We start from the raw sequence: 9,394 nt of genomic DNA, 5'->3' as shown, positions 1-9,394 counted from the left end.
AACTAATCACCCCATATGACGTCACAGCATCATAGATCATACAGTTGGTCTTTGGCTGTGGCTTTAACTTGCCAGTAACAATTTATAATATGTATAATAATTATTATTATAATTATTATTGTAATTCAATACATTACATTTCCTCCCTTCCAAATTTCAAAATAAATTGAATTCACACAAGTCATAGATAAATTAAACAATACAAGTGTAATAATAAATATATAATAAACACATATAAATATAAATAACACATATCATTATTAAATGTCATCCTTAAGTACTGTAAGTTATTTACAAGTTTAATTTCTCTACAGGTTTCCTAATACGAGTTGGGTATCTGTTTGTATGATCAGCTGTTCTAGTGACAGGAGAAGGAACAGCTGAGGGTAGAGAAAGACGTGGTCTAGAATGAGGGGTAGTGATGTGACATGGAGAGGTATGATGCGGTGAGGAGGGGGAGAGACCAGCTGATCTAGTGAGGTCAGTGTTACTAATTCTGACTGGGCTTGGAGTTGGCGGACACTGAGCGCCTGTCTCACGCTCCGCAACTGTACGGTCCTGAGATGGTGGAATTTGACTGTCACTGTCAACAATACTACTGTGTAGTCCTATCAGCTGATCAATATGTCTACTCCAAATTAGACCAGTTTTTGTCATAACAGAATACATTACATTATTTAACTGTTTTATTACAATGCCCTCTATCCATTTGTCTTTAGAGCGATAATCTCTCACTAATACAGATTGATTAGGAAATAGAATTCTCGTTTTTCTACCGCCAAAATATTCTTTTTGTTTGTCCTGTTTTAATTGCACAGTTCTGGCTATATTAGGTCTGAGTAAATCTAGCCTGCATCTTAGTGGTCTATTAAACATTAATTTGGCAGGTGTCTCGTTAGTAGTGCTATGAACGGAGTTTCTGTAATCAAATAACATCCTATTCAAGGCTACTTTAGTATCAATATTTTCTTGAAAAGCCAATCTTATTTTACGTTTAGCATACTTAACTGAGTTCTCAGCCTGACCATTAGACTGAGGATGATAAGCTGGTGAAAATGTATGTCTTATACCATTAAGTTGCATGACATTTTTAAATTCAACTGAGGTAAATGGTGGTCCATTATCACTATGGATAGTGACAGGTAATCCAAATCTAGAAAATAGTTCTCTTAACTTTTCTATAGCTAGCTTAGCTGAAGTAGAGCCTACTTCAAATACTTCCAACCACTTAGTGTAAGCATCAATTACTACCAAGTAGGTCTTATCTTTGAAAGGACCCAAGTAATCAATATGCAATCTTTCCCATGGCATAGATGGATAGTGCCAAACATGTAGATTACTCTTACTAGGACTAGAACGTTCCATAAGACAGGAAGAGCAATTGTTCGCTAGGCTTTCAATGTTTTCATCTATATTTGGCCACCAAATATAGGATCTTGCTACTGACTTCATTTTTACAATTCCCAAGTGACTCGCGTGTAACTCATTTAATATGTAGCTACGCAACTTGTTAGGAACAACAATTCTATATCCCCACATAACAATGCCATGCTCAACTGTTAGCTCCTTCCTTTGGAAATAAGGTAACAATTCCCTATTCTCTCCTGACAAAAAATTTGGCCATCCGTACATCACATAGTTATGTATTTGTTTTATAATAGGATCATTTTGGGTTTCAGCTTTTACATCTTCAAAAGTTAAAGGTACTGAACTTTCAGCGATACAGTGTAAATAGGTACCTTTCCACCTTGGTTCATTGTTATTATTTACAACGTGTTTAGTGCTTAATGGTAAGCGTGATAATGCGTCTGCGTTACCATGCTTTTCTGACCTTACATACTGTACATCAAAATTGTATCCACTTAAAAATAATGCGTATCTTTGTAATCGGCTTGCTGCGAAAACAGGTAAACCCTTTTTCGGTCCAAATATGCTAATTAAAGGTTTGTGATCAGTACACAATGTGAATTTTCGGCCATACAAATATTGATGAAATTTCCTTACTCCATATACTACTGCTAAAGCTTCCTTATCTATTTGTGAATATTGACATTCTGCTGGTGATAAAGTACGAGAGTGGTATGCAATAGGTTTCTCAACGCCTTCAGGGGTTATGATACTAAGTACGCAGCCCAGCCCTGTCGAGCTTGCGTCTACTGCTAGTTTTACAGGCAACTTTGAATCATAATGCGCCAAAACTGGTGCTTTAGTCAAAACATCCTTGACATGGCTAAATGATTTGAGACATTTTTCATCAAAATCAAATGGCACGTCCTTTTTTAACAAGTTGTACAACGGACTCAAGATTGTTGACAAATTTTTGATAAACTTTCCATAATAATTTACCAAGCCAATAAAAGCTTTAACTTGAGTGACAGATTTAGGTACAGGTGCTTGATTTATAGCTTTAATTTTAGATTCAGAGGTATGCAGTCCATCTTTATCGATACTAAAACCAAGATACTCGATTTTGTCTACAAAGAATGTACATTTATCTTTCTTTACGGTAAATCCTTTTTCACTCAGGCGTTTACAAACCTCTTGCAACCTACTTACATGAGTTTCGTTATTAGGTGCGGTGATAAGAATATCATCCATGAACACTGATATGCCTTCTAAATTATGCAAAGATTGTTCAATAACTCTTTGAAATATGCCTGGGGCTGATGAGATTCCATAAGGCATTCTACAATATGAGAAAAGACCCTTATGCGTGCTAATTGTACATAATTTTTGTGACTCACTATCTAACTTTAATTGCATATAGGCTTGACTAAGATCTATTTTAGAGAAACGTTCTCCATGCTGTAAATTTGCAAATAAATCTTCTATTCTAGGTATAGGGTACTTGTCTACTTCTAGATACTGATTTAGAGTAACTTTAAAGTCTCCACATAGCCTAATTTCACCGTTCTTTTTTAATACTGGTACAATGGGCGTTCCCCATTCCGAGCTGCTTACTGGAATTAACACTTGTTCGTCAACTAAGCGTTGTAGTTCTTTTTCTACCTTACTTTTCAATGAGAATGGTATCGGTCTTGGCTTAAAATACCTAGGTCTAGCATTTTCTTTTAGATTTAGTTTTACTGGTTCGCCTGTATACTGACCTAGTTTCTCAGTGAACACTTCTGGAAATTGATTAGTTAGCTCGGACGTCATTGTCTCGAAATTAGCCTTGTTATCTATAGGTCTGTTTATAACACACAAGTTATTTTTAAACGAAATGTCAACTCCCAGTACTTTAAGCCAATCACGACCCATTAAAGGATGTGAACCTCCTCTAATCACATACAAATCTAAGCATTTATGTATTTTCTCATAGCAAACATCAACATTAACTTTGCCCACAGGTATAATAGGTTCATTAGTGTACGAACTCAAAGTTAGGTCGTTTTCTAACAATTTACAAGAACTAAAATTATTTTCATAAAAATCCTCACTACACACTGTGACACTAGCTCCAGTATCAACTTCAAATATGGTTTCTCGACCTTGCACTAGGACTTTAATCTTAATTGGGTCAACTCTAATTCTTTTACGGTGAGTTTCATTTACTTTAAATAAATTCTGTATGTCCTCGACATAACTCTCAAGATTTTCATCACTCTGAACATAATTCTTAGAATTATTTGAATCTGACAGTTCTGAACTATCATTTACAAAATTATGTATCTTATAATCTTTGTTTTTCTTGTTTTGAAAATTAGACTGATAAGATATACCTTTCTTAACTTTCGAAAGCTGATTGTCTGGTAACTTACTAATTTCAGTAGATCGACATACCTTAGATATGTGATTTCTTTTACCACATTTGTGACACACAACACCAAACAATTTGCACTGCTTCCTATAGTGACCACACTGCCCACAGCAGGTACACTGCACCTTGACTTCGTGCCTTGCGTTGTAGCTCGCGCTGCCACCGCTGCCGCCGATTCTCACATGTGGGTGGTGATGCGCTGCCATCCGCTGGACCCGGCTGCTGCCGTTCACTGTCAATGCCGCCGCATTCTTCTCCGCCGCTTCCACTGAGCAGACGATTTTCACAGCCTGGTCGAAGGTTAGGGTGGTCTCTCCCAACAGCCTCTGCTTGGTCGACTCACTCCTGATGCCGCTCACCAGTCTGTCTCTGAGATAGTCGTTGAGGGATGCGCCAAACTCGCAGTATGCAGACAATTTCTTGAGGCTGGCGATGTACTCTGCGACTGATTCTCCTTCCTGTTGATTCCTTTTGCTGAATTTGTACCTTTCAGCTATGAATGATGGCTTCGGGTACAAATGGTCCTGAATTAACTTCACTAATTCATCAAACTTTTTCACTGAAGGTTTTTCCGGCGTACATAAATCTCGTAACAAACTGTACGTTTTCACACCCACGACTGTTAGTAACGTACTAACCTTTTTGTCGTCACTAATACTGTTACAGTCAACGAATAATTCAAATCGTTCAACATACGAATTCCAAGTTTCTGCACTGTTGTCGAAGTCACCAATTCCGCCAATAATTCCCGCCATTTTTACTGTTTCACTAAATAAAGACGAAATGTTCTAATTTACTACCTTGTCTTCCAACATCAAAATGTACCGATTTTGAGTCCACGTGACGCCAAACTACTGACACACTTCCTCCCACTATAATTTTCGGAGAAATTATTTACGCACAATCGAACAGGTTGCATTGCACTCGCGGGATCGCATTAATACCTCGTCGCCAATTGTTGTGTACGGGTTACGGGGAATCGGAATAAAAGACTGAATTAGTTTACATCATCGACTGTGCTCGGTTAAGGTTGGAGGGTAAACAGAGAGCGAGACAAGGGCAGGACACTGGAAGTGGTAGGTGGTGTGATCTGGTGGCGTGATGAGAACAGCCAATGGCATTTATTCAAACTAATCACCCCATATGACGTCACAGCATCATAGATCATACAGTTGGTCTTTGGCTGTGGCTTTAACTTGCCAGTAACAATTTATAATATGTATAATAATTATTATTATAATTATTATTGTAATTCAATACATTACAGGATTGTTTACCTCATTTGTTATCTGTTTGTAGTTTGATTACAATTCTAACCGAAGGAAGATTGAAGTATAGTCTCAGCAATGGCAGCTTCTTTTGCAGTATTAGTTTTACCAACTTCTGCGTTATCGGCAGTAGCATATTCTTCCACGAGGACTCTGACTACATAACATTGGAGGATACTTACTTTTAAAATGTAATATCAAGTTACTTTTATTGTTAACACACTTGAAACTTTTCTTACAAATGCCGCAAATAACACAATCCTTGTCTTTTCTCTCGAAATAATCCTAAATTATTTACCGTCTTGGATACACGGTGCTTACTTAAGGGTTACAACAGTACAGTAAGGTTATAAGACACAACAATTATAGTTATAACAGTACTTTTTCTTCTAAAAATGTATTAACACAACTGATCATGTATTTATATAAACGCGTACATACAAATGCAATGATATAGTTAAATAGGATAGTAAGCTTCAGACAGGAAGAAACTTCAGTGTCTGGAACCGGAGTACTGAACCGACATCATTGGTAACATTAAATTCTTGTCATGTCAAAACAAGAAAAACTTGTCGACTAGTCTAGGCGGTGTTTGAATGTAGTCGGCTAGTCACTAGTCCGTTGTAAAAAGTAGCCGATAGTCTTCAGCCAGCACTACATCCGATTAACTCAACCGTCTACTGAACCAAAACATCGTGAAAGAATTTTTCTCAATGAAAAGGCAGGCAAACAACGTACCAACTTCTACCCATATAGGCTAGCACTGGTTTATAAATGAATCACAAATTTGTTATAAACATTACTTTGCCAAAAGTTAAAAACCTTGCTACAAAAGTGTCAAATAACGGTTAACCGATACATCAAAAATTGGTCCAGGGAATGAAAAAAAGAAAACCAGTGAGTGGTGTAGATGATGTGAGAGCCATATGGCTTTCTATATGGAAAACTTGATTGTTCACGTTTGTCGTTGTTTTGTTAAATAAATGAAAATAGTTGTTAATTATGATCGATGTATCGTCCGATCATTAATCGGACGTTAGAACTTGCCATAATGTACGAAGATTCAGATTACAAAGAGTTTTAAACAGAAACAGACTGTAGTACAGTTCTGATAAGAAAGACTTCTGTCGATTAACATGAATAAGGGTTACTTGGATTATTCTGAAACTATAAGAAAACTCATATAATTGTTCAATTTAATATTTAAAACAGTTGATATCTCCTCCTTTAATCGGACCGGTGGGTTTGAGGCTGTACTAACTGAAATCCTGGTTACTCTTCTCCTGAGCAACTGAAGATTGAGGGGAGGTTCATTAAATTATTTCAAATATACCTTTATTCATTTCAAACTCAAAATGAATAAAGGGAGGCGTAGTCTTCATACTCTCACATCGTATTAACCAAGAAAGTACACCACAGAACTACCCGCACAGTTACCTAGTTTTCCATAAAGCTGTTTTTCGTTCATGTCACACAATTGATACTACCTGGTCTTCTTATTGCTTCCGACCACGTTAAGCTCAACTGACTGGCTTCTTTCCTATTATCTGACATTTATCCACTTTCCTTTCTTTCTACTGTTACCTATCGAACCCACCGTTGTCCAGAAAGCTTCTCGTACTGTTCTTTGTCAAATGGTTTTATTTTTTTGCTTCCAACAGCCAAGGTGGGCAGCATGTGCCCAAGGCTGAGTGGTCAAGGGATTATATTTCATCTTGAATATTCGGACTCTGGGTACCAGGTGACCTCCAGTTTTAACATAGCTTGCTTGCATCAAGCAAGACTCTGATTCAGGTAAGTATAGTTCCCTAGCTACTCCTGGGATTACCTGGCTTATATCAAACATAACTTAGAGAGTGGTGTTCCTTTGTTAACACAATTTTTCATGTGTGTATCGCCGCGTCAACTTCTGCCTATGGTGATTAAGGACCAGTTGGCTCAGAAGGCCTTTGAGATCGGGGGAGAGGTTGGTTTATAGTCAGTTCTAGGTGGTTGGTCAGCGATACCTATTGCGACCTGTATTCTGTATTTGTTTTAATAATTAGTGTTGTGTTTAGAATTTACTAAGTGCACGAGTTAGTGGAGTTGACATACAACATGGTTGTTGTAATTCCTGACTTATGCATGTGACAACGTTCTGGTATGATTGGTTTATTTTAACCTAGATTGTAATTTTGTGTCAGGTTAGTTATTCACCTGAGGAATAGATCAGATTGCAGATCTTGAAACGTATGTTACTGTTTTTTTTGTGTTATTTAACAATGGGAAATGCCCATAAAATCCTGTTTCTATCACAATCCTTCCATCATCAAAAACAAACTTCAAAGAATACAAATTGTATTTGTCTCTTAAGGAAAGCTAATACTTCCTTTATGGAAATGTCCTCTCTTGACAACTCGTCTCCGGATCCTAACTCATCCGTGGGTAGCAAGGTAGTCTCTCCCTCTGAAGATCTAATGTCTTAATCCTCCAGTTGTTACAACTGCAAAACTGGAAAGTTGTTCACTCCGGGTAAAGTGCTCTGGGCAGTGAAATTCTTCAAACTGTTTTTCTGGGTAGATGGCATCTTTTTGGGCATTAATTTAGTTTTACAAACCTTGCCGGATATCTTTGTCAAGTTTTGCCCTAGGACACATCCCCCATGTTAGATGTGGGTGGAGCTGATTTTTATCCCAAGGCTAGCTCTCATCCTGTGGGCAAAACTAAATCATGCCCCATAACTTTAACACACTTTCTACTAAAAACTATGGAAAAGTCCATGAGGGGTGAAGTTCTTCTTAACTCACCTCAAAATCATAATAGTATGTCTATCAATCTGGGAAGTCCACAACTCATGCTCTGGTCTGCTTGGTTTCCAGGTTTGAGAGGTCACTGGTGGACAAAAAAGTAGCCCTGAGTATTCTGGATATAGAGGGTGCTTTTGATAACACCTCCATAAACATAATTTACAGAGTGGCATTTAGGAAGGGCATAGCTTGGTCATCCTCTGTTGGATGAAGTTGGTGTCCTGTCGTAGAATAATGGCTAGGTTGGGTGGCTAGTCTGTTGCTGTGAACACGGCTAAGATTGTTCTAAGAGAGGAGTTTTATTGTCTATTCTGTGGTACCTGGTTGTTAATGGTGTGTTGACTACCCTCAGCAATGGTTTCGAGGTACAGATGGTCTTGTAATTATAATAAGATGTGAACATGAGGTTGTATTAATCACTCTTACAGAAAGTCTTGAATCTGGTACAGGAGTGGTGTGCTGAGGAAGACTGACTGTTAAACAATCTCCAAATCACTGTAGTTCCTTTCACCTGACGAAGAAAAATCTGAATTTACAGCCTCTATCTCACGGTATACTAGTGTAGCCATCTCCAGTAAAGTTAAAATAGTTGTGCACGATAAAAATCTGTCCTAGAACTCTCATTTGAAGCCGCTTCTGCGTCATGAAGTAATCGCTCTCCATACCAGCAGAGTTCTTTAATAGAACTTGGGGTATCTGGCATAATAAGGTTGTTTGACTTTAAGACAATCATTAGTTCAATAACTGCTTATTGAAGGTGGAGCAAAACCCAGTGATAGTTGGACCTTTTAGTGTTCAATGCCTGGTTTATCTTGTCATTAGTGAAGCCAAGCACTTGTCTTACAGTAGTTCTAGAAGCTTTGTATGCTTCCCTTTCACTTTTTTTCGTAAAGGGCAAGACGGTTATTAGTGCTGTCAAAGGGACGAATCCAATAAAGACATACCACTTGACTGGGAATGTAAGTACAATCAACTATTTCAATAACTCGCGTATTCATATATCTTGCTTTGATTCTACCTAAAAAATTCTGCTCTGATAATGCTAAAGTGCCAACTGTGGTAGCAGGGTGGATCAGATCTGATACACGGATGGATCAAGGAGAGATAAAAACGTGAATCTGGGTGCAAAATAAATTTTGTGACTTGAACCTCTATAATTAGACAACAAAGAATCAGTTCTGGCTACTCTACGTCTTAAGATCCCAAACTTTTCTTATTTAAATATTTTATCCTGACTGGGACTTTTGTTTTTAGTTTGAACTGTTCGAGAAGAGTCCACACAACTAGGTTAATTCAATCTCAAGTTGTACCTGGTGTTTAGCGTTTTATAGCTCGGCCTTGAGTTGTTTACACTTTGTTTTCTGATATAATTTTTAACACACTGAGTGCGCATCAGAGATATTCCACCTAGGGTTGTACATCACCTGTGACGCATGGTAGGGATCAGGGCTGTATTCAGCTTTGGGGGGGAGATATTCGGCTAGGCTCTGTCATGACGAACTGTTTTGTACGCTCAGTGTGCCTCGAGCACTTTTGTCTAGTGTATCGAATGTTCATCACTCCTTGGGATGTATTATATT

Source organism: Homalodisca vitripennis, chromosome 7, assembly GCF_021130785.1.
Source record: "Homalodisca vitripennis isolate AUS2020 chromosome 7, UT_GWSS_2.1, whole genome shotgun sequence".
NCBI lineage: Eukaryota > Metazoa > Arthropoda > Insecta > Hemiptera > Cicadellidae > Homalodisca > Homalodisca vitripennis.
This window is presented reverse-complemented; position numbering follows the sequence as displayed.